Below are 14647 nucleotides of genomic sequence, written 5' to 3'. Positions count from 1 at the left end.
AACCTAAATAAGGGTGAAGAAATAGACCAAAAGAAACTCTTCAAAAAAAAGAAGGCATATATTGCTTGGGAAGAAGATAATGAATCAACAACAAGCTCAAGCGACTCTGATGAACAAGCCAACATATGTTTAATAGCTAATGATAATATCTTTGAAAATCAAGTAAGTATCTCTAGTAATTCTGAAAATTCAAATTATAATGACAGTGAATTACTTGATATGTATAAAGAATTATTATGTGAATCAGAGAAATTAAATAATGCTCATAGAAAATTAAAGAAGGAATTTAAAGAATAGACTCATGAAAAAATTCTTGAAGAAAATAAGGATTTGAAAAATAAAATTTTATATTATGAAAAAGGTAAATATATCAAAATTGAAGAATGTGTTTCTTGTTTAAATAGAAAGAAGCCTCTTGATAAAACAACCACCGCTGAAAGTAGTAATAATTCAAAAATTAAAAAGGTTGTTAAACATATTCCTAAAAATAATTATAATTACTAAGATTATAGTTATGGTAATAAAATTAAAAATTTTCCTAAATATAATTATAATTATCATAATTATAATTATAAAAATAAAATCAATTATGTTCCTCATTATAATCAAAATTATTATTATGATTATAATTATAAAAATAAAAATAAAAATAAATATAGAAGAACCCATAGAGTTTGGGTAGAATAAGGAACTACTTATAGGAACCCAACTATTGTTACTTGTTTTTATTGCGTGAAAAAGGGTCATAGATCAAATAAATGTAAAATAAAACATTATGATGTTCCATGTGGAGTGTTTACTTGGGTTATAAAATAATTTAAATATTTGTCTAACTATCCCAAAGGACCCAAATAGGTATTTTTGGGTACCAAAATATTATTTTTTGCAAGTTATTTCACAATTAAGGAAGAAGCTTTTGGATGTGCACCAAAACTTAGTAAAATATGGTTGTCAAATTAAGCGGGAGTTTTTAAAATGAAAAAAAAAAATTGATAATTTTTTTTTAAACTACTTCTCTTTATTCCTTAAGGTATCAAATTTATGGGTAGTTTAATTTTTTTTTAAGTTACTCAATAAGGAGAAATACTCCTTTATACTTTTTATTTATTTATTATGACTTATGAATTTATTGTATTTACTATGTTTTGAATTATGCCTCTTGTTTCCCTTTAATAAAAATTATGATAACTATTAGTTATTTATTTTGCCTATTTTTTTTGGCTTGTATTTAGGAGAGTTTTATATTAAGGGGAGAAATCATTTAATCCCGCGTAACACCTTTTTAATAATGATAAAAAATGGGGAGAAATGTGTTTATCTCTTGTTTACTAATCCGTGTTCTTTAAGTTATGTATGAGTTACAGATCAATAAATGTTATAAAAAGCTTTTAATCAAAATATTTTTTATCATAAAAAAAGGGGAGATTGTTAGCATAAAGCTAAAGAGAAGAAATTTTGATGATGTCTCAAAGTCAAGTCTCAAGTACTCTTATTGTAAGAAGATCTTCATGAAGACTTATTTTTATATTAAAGCTTTTTTAATTTAGTAGATTCATGTATAGGGTGTGGTTTATCTTTGATTTTATGTATTGTTTGCCTTAGATTGAATTAAAATTAGTTTTTAAATCAGAAAACCTCATTTTATACTCAAGATAATTGATTATCAAATTATAATAATATATTATCTGTAATTAATTATGACTTGCTATAATTGATTATTATGAGCAATTATGAGATTTTTTAAGCAAGTTTTTTATCGTTGTGAATTCATTAAATGCGTAATCAAATACCATAAGTGGATAATTGATTATCACAATTAATTAGTTGACAATAGATGTTTGGAGGGATCCTAAAATTATATTGGGACTCTCATTCTAAAATACGAAACATTCAAAGTGTATTTTTCTAAATTCTTATATGCAATGTGTGGTGATAAATGTTCTGGGGTTTGATGAACCCTTGTGTTATGACTTTGAGAACTTAGCGTGTTGACATAGAGCCAGAACTTTCACAGGTAGTGTGATTGCGTGTTGTTGTTGGCATAGAGTGAGAACTTTCACATGGAGTGTGATTGAGTGCTGTTGTTGTTGAGTTAAAAGCTTATCATCCTTCGTGAAACATTAGGAGGAGGTGTTCATACTTTGTAAATATTCAGAGGAGGTGTTCATCCCTTGTGGGTCACAGGGGAAGTGAGTTTCACCTCTTGCGGTAACAAGAGAGGTTTGTTTTATTTTCTTTACAATTGTAACAATTTGTTGGTTTGTGCTAGTGAAGCGTTAATTCTCGGTTGAGATTAACAACTAGATGTAGGATCTTTGTGATCCGAACCAGTATAAAAATTACCTGTGTAATTTTCTCTCTTCCTTACTCCTTTAATTTGTTTAAATTGTTTTAAGGAATTTATTTTTAAGTGAAAAAATTATTAAAAGAACAATTTGCGATAAGAAACCAATTCACCCCTTATTGGTTTGTTGAACACGTTAACCATTTCGCTGCACCGCTCTGACAACATTAAAAATACCTTGACGTGTGGTGTTGACATAAATTTTGTAAATGACGTGGCACTATTGACGTTGTATGATGGTGTAGTACTTCTCCATGCCAAGTCCAAATTGTATAATTCCTTGTTATTCCACAAACTAATAGATGATCACGGATGTTATCCAAGTCTTAAAATGTTTTATTAAGTTAACTAACATAAGGAAAAAAAAAATGTCTTGCTCACTAGGTTTGTGTGTTCTTGAACATATTGTAAGAACTCGAAAACACCTTTTTAATACTCTTGACTAAAATGACATTCATTCATCTAGCTTCAATCCATACTACTTTTAAAAAGTTTATAAAAAATAAAAATGTAAAACATCACATCAAAAAATTAATCTAACATAAAATAAACATAAAAATATCAAAGACAAATACAATAAAAAACACACAAAGTAAAATAACGAATCTAAAAATCACGTATGAAATAATATATGACTACATTGCAATGTCATTCAAAACCAACAAACTAACCTTGATAGAAGGGAGTCATTGGCAACAATGGGCAGTGTATTTGTTCGCGATGGACCTTCACGGAGAAAAAAAAAAGCACCAAATGAATACAGAAACACAAACAAAATCGCAACCATGACTTGAAAAAACATATATTTATGGTAAATAACATAAAACTTACCTATGTTCTTCCTTGGCTTCGTGAACGAACCAGTTGGTTTACTTAAGGGGATGGATTTAACTCGCATAAACATGTCAATACAAAACAATAAAATGAAAACAATCGATCGAAACTAAAATACACCAACAAAATAAAGGGAAACACTTTCGCTAGAGTTAAGTGCGAAAAACTAACATTTTTTCTTCCTCACACTCGTCTATGAATACATAGATTCATGCAGTATGAAAGCGCGAAGAAATAGTGTGCCTAATGCTTTTACAAATTTTTATAGGTCACATGACATCGAAAAGAGTGGACGTCTTATATGAATTTGACGTTGAAATCTAGGGCTTCCAATGTTTTATGGTAGTAAATTCTTACAATTATCCACAAAAAGTTTCAATGTTTTCACACAATTCGAAGGACAAATGACGTTGAAAATCACCTTTTCTGATGTCTAGTTGCTCAATGGGCAAACCAAAGGTCTTTTTCTGAGGAGGTTAAAATGATTCATGCAAAAACATATAATGTTTGAAGGGTCATTTCCTAACATTAATTGATTTCAAAAGTCACCTTTCTCGACTTCTAGTTGCTTATTAGGTAGACTAAAGGTCTTTTTTGAGGAGGTTGAAATGATTCGTACAAAAACATATAACGTTTGAAGGGTCATTTCTCAATGTTAATTGACATCGAAAGTCACGTTTTCCAATGTCTAATTGACGTTTAAGGTTTACTTATATGAAGTATCACTTTCTTATTTCTTTCCCTCTTGATCGTATTAAGAGCCATTTTTATCAACATTTTTAATGGTCTCCCAATTTGGAAGAGAAACACAGGATGAAGGCTAGGTGATGGCATACCCCTTGCCATAACCTAAGACATTAATGAAGTGTTGGAGGCATCTATGGAAGATGGACCTAGACTATTTCTCTTAGGTCATCTTAAGTCATCGTGAAGATTTAGTAGAATAAGAATAATTTAGGCCTTGTATTTTGGGCCAAGTAGTCTAGATTTTATTTGGGCTTTGTATTATGGGCCAAGTAGTCTAGATTTTATTTGGGCTTGTATTATGGGTCTAGTAGTGTAGAATTTCCATTGGGCCTTGTATTTTGGGTTAAGTAGAATAGGATTTTGACCAAACAAGTCAACAAAGGGTCAAGGCCCAAAGTTGACTATGCTTGGATGTCCAAAATGGGTGTGTTGACCAAGGGGTCAACATTTTTGCTAAGCTTGGAGAACAAGGGAGAAGAATTTCGTCCTAGACATGTGGAAGCTTCCCATTGGAGAGTTTTCCTCCTAGTTAGTGGTCATGTGTCACTCTAGGAATGGAGAGTTTTTCCATAGGTAGTGGCCACATGTCACTCTCTGATTTGAGAGGATTTTTTCCACTTGTCTCCCTCCTATTTGAGAGGATTTCTCCTTGCTCTCCAAGGCAACCAAGGTGGCTCTTAAAGTTTCAGTCCATTTTGAGACACCTTAGCCTATAAATAGAGGTGTTCTCCATCATGTAATCACCTTTGATTATAGTAAAGTTATGTTGCCATTTTATGCACACAACCTCTTCTAAGGTCACCCTAGGCTAGAGCAACCTAAGTGGCCTCCTCTAGGCACCTTCCTCTAAGATTTGGTCCAACCTCTCTTAGAGAACCCTAAACACTTCATCCTTCACCATTAAACACACCAAAACCATTAGCCTACCATCTTCAACCGCCACCATTCCCCAAACCCTCATCAGAACCGTCAACATCTTGAGTACATGGCTTGGTTGCTTCTAGATTTGGCTTGTCCTAGCTAGAGCATTGCCATCACTAGGGTTCCAGAGAAAAGCCAACGTGAGGGAGGCATACAATGGAGGTTAGGATTCCAATGGAAGGTGAGTGAGTGATTTTTTAGTGGAAGATTGATTTTGAGGGTATGAGGGAGGGAGTGATTGGGCTACGAGAGTTTGAGAGAGCATGAGAAAATTTTGAGAGGCAATGTTGTGAGAATGGTAAAAGGTGGAGTATAACTTTAGGTTTTATTTTTAATAATTACTCTTTCAAATTCATATGTAAAATTAGTAGGTAAATTTTTTACACTTATATACGGATTTTACATATAGAAAACCAGTAGATAAATTTTTTTCCACTTACATACAAATTTTTTATACGAAAAATCAGTAGGTAATATTTTTTGCTATTATACGAAAAAATTCATATGTAATTAATTTTTTCATATCAGTAGGTAAAATCCGTATGTAAAAATTGATTTACCTACGAATCTAAATTCGTATGTAATTATCAGTACGTAAATGACAATTTTCTTGTAGTGATTTGTATCCTTTAAACTGAAAATTTCCTGTCTCAGGATTTCAATTAGCTCATTCATGTTCACAATACCTGTGCATTAATGTGATGAGTCTATGAATAAGAAATAAATAGATTTTGTGAACATGAAGGAGAAAAAATGTTCTGAAATCCCAAGATAGGAATTCCTAGTTTGGAAGATAGAAATGTTCTGAAAGCTTACTGTACGATGGATAAGAATGGATCACAATATGGTTAAGAGGGAAAATTTAATGGATAAGAATGAAAGAGACATTAGAATTTCCCTTTTCTAAGTCAAATTGTTTCATGAACACCTAAAAGATCATTTTTGTGTTAGGTCATGCAACCATATTTCAGGGTCTCTTTCTCTCTAGACCTTCCTTCTCAATCTCCACAACCCTCTCTAACTTCCCCTTCTTCCTCTCTCTCCCCTCCCCCCTCCCTTTTGCTACCTTCGTTCAACTAAGCCCTAGATGTGGAGGACATTAACTTCTTCCTTCTTCTAATTTTTTAGAGATATTTTACTCTAACCCATGGACCCTTTAAGTTTCAAGTAAACTCTACCACTCTTTATATCTCACCTTCCTTTTCTTCTTCCTTCTTGCAATGTTAACATGCTTATAAGTTCACATTCTATTCATGCTTTTTGTTGCTTGATTTACTTTTTGTAACCAATGCAGATGATGTCTTAAACCCTAAATCCTAAATCAACATGGGGAAAAAGGAAACAAAATCACCAAAAATTATGCAGGAGCAGTGTTGTGTGTTCACGTTAAATTTAGATTTGCATCCTTTTTAGGGTTTTGTTGGGTTCGCGTTTCATGCACTACCACACTCCTTTGCCATCCCCTCCTTCTCTCTCTTAGATTTGTGTAAATAATTGGAATTTACCCATTGTTTGGCCATGTTTGAAACTCATGATACACATGAAAAGACTCAACAAACCAGGGCTTCAACAAAATTTTAATTTTATTTTAAAAAGCTAAATTCCATTTCACTAAGACAGGTAGTTTAAAAAAATCGTGTCAATGTCTTATATCAACGTATTTTTAACGTCATCTAACTAATTTAATGACAAAGGTCCAATTGTATCAATTTTTCACAAGTAAGGATCTAATTGAGAAAAAAAAATAAACGAGTGACTAATTTGAAACTTTGAACAAAAAATAAGGACCTCAAGAAGGATCTAACCTATTAATGAGTGGTCTAGTAGTGATGACACATTTGACCCAACAAACAATAAATCAAGGGTGTTGCTCCCTCCACCTCCCCATTATTTTCATTTATTTCAAAAATATTTTACACTTCTCCACTATTTTCTTTTATTCCAAAAATATCCTACATCTCCCCATTATCCTTAACAATCTTTTTTTTTCCTCTTTGCATTAATGGAGCATTTACATGGCTCATTAATGGAGCATTTATATGGCTCAAATTTGAACTTCTGGTATATTCCCTTAAATAAGTTTGATTCAATCTTATTTTTGTTGTTCAATATATTTTTTTTCTTCAAATTACTTAACAAATGGTAAAATTTTGTTCTAAATATTTAGAAAAATGTTTATATATGTGTATGCTTTTTTTACATTTAATATCTATAATTTTTAACATTATATTATGTTTTAACTTACAAACATATTCGACTCAAATAACTTGAATAAAGTATTTAATTTATTAGATAAATAATATAAAAATATTATTAAATACTTAAAATATAAAAGAAAAGTTATTTGTTAAAGATTTGAAATTTATTTAGTATTTTTGTTATTATAAAGTTAGTATATAATAATAATATATTATTATTATTTACTATTAATATAAAATGGAAGTGGTAGAAGTATTAATATTGAAGTTTTATCTGAATTTTATATTTTATAGTCACAAATTCAAATATAAAACATGTGAATGTTCCAAGAGAGAACCGACATTTTTGTCATCTTGTCACGTTTAAAATGTTTTATGCCCTCACGAACTTCCTTCCACAACATTATAGCCTTCAACTTATCTCTTTTGACATCTAATGTTTATCCTTTCCTTTCTTCTTTTTTTCTTTTCTTTTTTTAAATTTGCTTCACATTATTCTATAAGAAATTCAATTTTATTAATACTTTTTAAAAAATTACAGATAAATATGGGAAATTAGACAGTAACGAGTCTGATTATTTATTTAAAATTTTCCATACGATTAAACATATAAACGTGTTATATGAACTTAATTTTCATACATTATTACAACTTTTGGCGCACTGTTTAATTCTTTTGACAATACATGGTATATGACTTTAAAATAATTATAATTTTAATATATATTAATCTGTGACTAGGTCATATGTATAGTAAAAAGCATGGTCATTGTGATCTTATCCTCTGGATCTGCTTGACTTTTCCAAATGAAAATAATTTGAAAGAACAAAAGTTGATGTACGTGTTTAGAAAATGTTATACAAATAGTAAAGTTTACAAGACTTAAGTTTAAAAAAAATAGTAAGATCATAATACATTTTAGGACTTAAACAATGTTCTACAAATATAATAAACATATAATTTTAATATTAATAAATAGAATTTAAAGCTGTGTCTTTGTGTTTAATCATTGCCAACTTTATTAACATTTTTTTTCACACTCTGATTCGCTAGTTAAATGGGTAATTAAAATTATACCTTTTGGAAAATATGTTTACTTTTAAGTATAAACAGTCCTAATTAATATTTATCTAAATAATATTTTCATAAATTTTTAGACAATAATATTGTTTCAATTGGTATTTAATTAAAAAACTATAAAATATAAATAATTCAAAATTTGAAAAACCAGTACACTACATTATAAAATGATGATGAATGTGAGTAAAATATAAACTAATTAGTCAATTAATTTAAATAATTTTAAAAATATATTAACTCTATTGAGATCAAGCTTAACAAGGACCATGCCCATAAATGAACTGAATATCTCTTTTCTAATTAACAACGGTATATCAATGAAATAATTTTACTTTCCTTCTTATACAATTATTAGTTATTTTATTAAAACATTATTATTATTATCATTATTATTGAAAAAGTTCATAAAAGAAGTTAATTTGATTCAAGAATAATGCTGTACTATTTACAGTATTGATCTTGTCATCCAAAATAAAAAATAAATGCGCTTACAACTATTAGTTAAAAGGAAAACAATTAATAATATAAAAAATTGACATGCCCATATAATTTTTTAAACTAGTTATAGTTTTATTTTATTATTTTTTAATTAGTATATTTTATGCATCATTCTTGCATTAAACATGTCAGTTAGCTTTAAAGAAGGAAACTGAAATGTTAGAAAACAAGCACAACATGTATTTGTAGTATGCAAATTTCCTACCATTAAATTCTCCTGGGTCAATAATTAAATATTTGATTAGGGTTGGTTTTATAATTTGATTATTATTATTATTATTATTATTATTATTATTATTATTATTTACTAAAAATATGTAGAGTCAATTTTAACCTTTATTTTTAATTTATTTTTTTTATTCACGACATTGTCCTTTGAATTTAAAATGTTTGAGTTGTTGTTTTCACCGGCAAATATCAATGAAACAAAAGAAAAATAAATAATTGGCAATATCTTAATCCATTCATTACAAATTTTTAATTTTACTATTAAAAAGTGAATTATAATTCAACTGTAAAAAAATCTAAAATATATTATAAATTGGTTTTATTTTTAGTTAAAAGGAAACTTTTAATATTTATTTAACCAGTTGTTTAAATTTTTTTAATAAAAAAAAGTACCTTTTTTAATAAACAATTATTTATTATTGTTTTTAATATATTTGAACAAATTTATCGTAAGGTCTTACAAATTATTTAAAAGTAAATTTATTTTTAATATATAAATATATGACAAGCTATTAACTTCATTATCATTTTAAAATCTGGACGAGTCGAATATATTATTTATAATGACCTTTTTATTATATTATATATCTTTATAATATGGATGTGAAAATATACATTAAAATTAATTATGATCATTTTCTTCATTTGCAAGTGGACTGCATTATCAATATTGCTCTGTAGACAGAAAATGCAGCATGTGGATAAATAGTCAGATCTTTATTGTTGTCAATTATTAGATGAAAAGGTTGGCCAGGCATAATAAATGAAAATATATCTTCCACCAAGTGTTCTTTTCAATATATTTATCCATCTTTTCTTATAAAACATATTATTGCTGTGAATAATTTCCATCCATATAAAGTAAAACCTCCCTTATCTCTTAAAAGAGCATCTTTCAAATGTCGTACAAAAAGAAGTTATTAATGTACTTATATCCAATTATACACTACATCCCACATACATACATACATATATATATATATATATATATATGTATATATATATATATATGTATGTATATATATATATATATGTATGTATATATATATATATATGTATGTATATATATATATACATATATATACATACATATATATATATATAATAAAAGTTGAAATAATAGTAAAATACTGACAAGAATACGAATAAGATCTATTAAGATGTGAATAATCGAGTTTGTTTGCATAAGCTCTCTAAATACAACAAAAGTAACAAAAAAAAATTGAAAGAGATTAAAGGTGAGTTTTTAAGTATAACAATCAGTGGACCATATAGAGATAACAAAAATATTTAGGTATTAGTAGATAAAATTTATTATAGATAATAAGATACTATTTTGAAATGGATATTCATGAATAATAAATAATAGATAACTTATCCACTTATAAATTAATCAGATGTGAATATTTTATTATTTAATTTTCATGTATATTTATTATTTGTAAAAAATAAAATGAAAATTTAATTTATATTTTATTAAGTTAAATTTAATTATAACTTATTTAGTTAAGTATAATTAAAATTTAAATTTAATTTATATTTAATTTAATTTATATTATATTTTATACTCTTTTGATAATTTTATTTATATTTTATTTTAAAAATCTAAAAAAAAATTAAATATCTTCTTACATTATACCTCATACTTATGAAGAGGACATTACTTTTCTTGGATTACTAAAAGTTATAAAAATCGAGATTGAAACACTTGAAAGAAACAAAACATAATGTGTTACTAAACTCCTACAAGGAAAAAACTCTCATTAGTTGTAAATGGTTTTACAAAATAAAGTATAAGGTAAATTGGGACATATAACATTATAAGTCATGTTCGTTTGTCGAGGATTATAGTTAGATTGATGGAATTTACTACCTTGCAATTGATACATACGATAAAACCCACAAAAATTTAAAGTATGAAATAGATGTTGTGATCGTTGTTCAAAGTGTATCTTAATAAGAAAGTGTATGTTTTTCATAAGTGAAGTGTAACATAGATGGTTAAATCTCCTTATTGGATTGTGGTCATGTGTTCAATTCATGTGTGTGAGCATAGTTATATATTTAAAATGTCCTAAACGATAAGTTACTCAAATAGACAACGCCTAAAGCTTTGAGCATAACATAGTTGTCTTTGCAAGACGCAACATAGTTTCTAACCTAATACAAAAGTCTATATCTCTATGTAAAAGTCAAAAGCTTTGAGTAACAGAACTTTTTCAAAGAAGCCTATATAAAGAGGACTCCATGACGAGAAGAAACAAGAAGAATCATTTGTGCATACTTTCTTGTTGTTGTTCTCTCTAAAGTTTACATTGTCTAACGATTGTTCTTTGAAAAAGAAAAATTTCTTAACAAGTTTTCAAAATTGCTTTGTATTAATTTCAAATCCTCTCTACGAAAGTTACTTATTATATTCTTTTAATCTATAAAACCTTGTAGTTTTTCTTTGTAAGTTTAACTTAGTGGAGTTAAACCATCTAGTTAGTTAGGCTAGTTCATACTAATAGTGGTTATACTTGTTCAAACCAGTTAGGTTAGTTATATACGAGAAGTGGTTAAACAAGTTGTAATCCTTTGTAATTAGTGAAGCCTCTTAAGAGTGTTTAAGGGACAACTGGACGCAGCTTAGTTCGGAGCTAACCAGTATAAAAATAAGCATGTCTAATTGTTTTTGTTTTTAAAGGTTTTTCCTAAAAGTTGTTTTGAACACTCAAGTGTTTAATAACACTCCTGCAAAAGATATTAAACATTGTTTTGCAAAAGGATTTAAAACTCTATTCAAACACCCCACTTTCTAGAGTTTTATAGTGCTATAGACTTTCATGTGTGTCTAAACATGTATATGTTACTAATGATTTATTGTTTTCTAGTCCTTGGTGGTTTATTTGTTGAATTATGTTTGTTATTTAGGTCAGAGCAAAAGTGGTTTTGATGAGAAATTTTATGAGCATGTGTTGATATTAGTGTAAGATATATTTATGTTCTTTTTAGTTTGAAACTGAGTGTAGGAACACAAGTGAAAACATATAAATTGCCCTTCTATAATATTAATTTTAATGCTATAGGTGCAGTGTAATGTATGCAACGAGTGGTTTAATTGTAAGTTCTTTTGGTTTGTTGTTCTGGTGTATATTTAAATGAAATATGTTGGTTGAAGAGTTGTCTAAATGGGAATTTTACTGATGTAGTATAATCTATATATGAGGGTGTATATTCTAGATGGCTTGGTTTATGAATGTGGTTGTATTGTTAGAAAAGTAACCCCTATATCTCAAGGGCAAGAGGGGCCGAGGAGGAGGGGGGTCGGTGAATTGGATTTCAAAAGCTTTTTAAATCTTTAAAAATCTTTAATCTTGAAATCACTACTCAATGGTGTTTGAATCAATCAAGTAAAGAAGAGTAAAAAAGATTATAACACACAATGATTTATACTGGTTCAGCTCTTAGAAGAAGCCTACATCAAGTTTTCCCTCAACAACCTTAGTCAGAGGGTAATCCACTAATCAAGATTTGAGTCAAGAATAATATTATACACTCAATTAGTATCCTCACCAACACTCAAATCCAATACAAAGAATACAAGAGAGGATCACACTCACTCTCTCCAACCTGGCCTACCCAGCACAGGTAACAAATCAAAACAATGTGAAAGAACCTGAAAGAAATATACTCAAATAATGAAAATGATTCAGAACATGTAAGCTCCTTTGAGTCTTGATGGATTTCTTGTTTTCTTATTCACCAATGTAGCTTGAAACCTCCAAGAACCCTTTTGAATGTGCCTGTACTCAAACTCAAAGAGAATGTCAGTATATTGCAAATGATAATTGTAATGAGTCAAGTTTCAAATCTGATTTATTTAGAAAATCATATTATGTCGCAGTTTAATCAATTAGATTAAGATCCTAATCAATTATGTAATTGTTTCTGTTTTAGTCGATTATGTCACTAATATAATCGATTAAAGTACTAGTTATGCCTTATTCTGCTTCTTTTGACTTACCTAATAGATTAGGTTGTCAGCATAATGGATCAGACCAATGTTTTTGTCTTAATCTATTAGACTACTAATGTAATCGATTAAAATGAGATTATGTCTTGTTTTGCTTCTTTTCACTTTCTCTAATAGATTATACTATCAACATAATGGATTATGCCTAAGTTTATGTTTTAATCAATTATACAACTTAGGTAATCAATTAGACCAGACAATTTTGTCCTGTTTTTGCTTTCTATGGGTTTTGGCTTCTTTTAATAGATTAGACTACTTATGTAATCGATTAATACTACTAGAACTGTGTAATTTTAACCTATTTAAGTCTATTTCATTTATGAACTCATGATCTACACATTCTAACACAAATTTGTCATTCATCATAAAAAAATCTCATTAATTTTGGAGTCTATTGCTTTCAACATGTATCTGTGTTCGTGAATGGCTTTTTGATTTAAAATCTAAACTGTACAATTTCAATGTGTACGGACTGGTCAATACAAGGTGTTGTTTGGATGAATGGTTTAGTTGTATAGGTGTTTTTTTTTTTTTTGTGATGTCAAGATTAAAGTGTGTAGCATGGTTGCCTGCTGTCTTATAGCAGTTTTTTTCCAATAGGGGTGGCATTGGACTTCAAATGCTTGGTTATGGTTTAATCTTTTATTTGATAGTGTAAATGTTGTGTTGTTATGAGCGTGTATGTGTTCTGCCACTTTTAATGAGTGAAACCATGTTGTTTTGAGCTTGTTCTTAAAGTTGTCGAGTTTGTTTACTTGTGAAGTTGTGTTTTGCCTTTATGGTTATTGCACTCTATGCATGTGTTGTGTTTGGTTGCCACGTTGTACACTTGAGTTGGTGTGAATGTGGAGCTATTAATGACTGTGATATGTGTGGATGATATGTCTGGTTATTGTACATTGTAAAGTCGAGGTTGTACCTTTCATCTTCTAAGGTAGTAGAAAGGTGGTTTTATTCGTCTATGAAAGGCGGTAAAAGAGATGAGGTTCGAGTACAAATTCTCTTGCGAAGCGGGAGGAAAGGAAGAATGTCTTGCATGTAGGTTTTCGACTCATGCTAAGTATAGTGTTCGATATGAACAGTATCCAAGTTTTTACTCGTAAGTCCTTTAGGAGCAAGGAAGATAGGTTTGTGCTGAGAGTGAAAAACCACTCAAACCACCTTGTTCTGGTGAGTTGGTTTTGTATGGTAGGGTATGGGAGAATGACATATAGTTTGAATCACTTGGATGTGGTGTGTTATGGGTGCGACTTATGTTTAAGGTGACCTTGTTTTGTGTGATATGTTAGAATCATTATCGTACTGATTGATATACTTAGTATGTATACTTTTACCCGATGGTGTTTCTGTAAGCTTATCCTTATTTGTTTGTTGTATTGTGTGATGATCATATAACTCGTATTGCTATAGAGAGCAAATGGTCCTACAAATGTTCCTAATGTTGAGTAGAGCGACGATGTTTAGAATACTTTAGGAAATTTTCTAATTTACGTTTTAGACAAACTTATTCGAGATAATGTAATGTTTTTGGATTTTTTTTTAAGGTTTTAAACATGATTATTATGTGTTCTCCTAGTTATATTATATTACGCTTTAAATTAATAAAATTTTTATTAATTTTATTTTTTTACCATGATATCAAAATTTAAGTTTTTGTAAGAAATAGACATTTAATATTTTACTCATAGTATCCTAAAAGAAGTGTTATATATACTCTTCAATTAATAATGCTTCTTACATGAAAATTTAATTGAAGAAGTGTGTAGGATCTTGTCTCAAGGT

This window comes from Vigna radiata, unplaced genomic scaffold (genome assembly GCF_000741045.1).
Source record: "Vigna radiata var. radiata cultivar VC1973A unplaced genomic scaffold, Vradiata_ver6 scaffold_385, whole genome shotgun sequence".
NCBI lineage: Eukaryota > Viridiplantae > Streptophyta > Magnoliopsida > Fabales > Fabaceae > Vigna > Vigna radiata.
Note: the sequence above shows the minus strand (reverse complement) of the source record.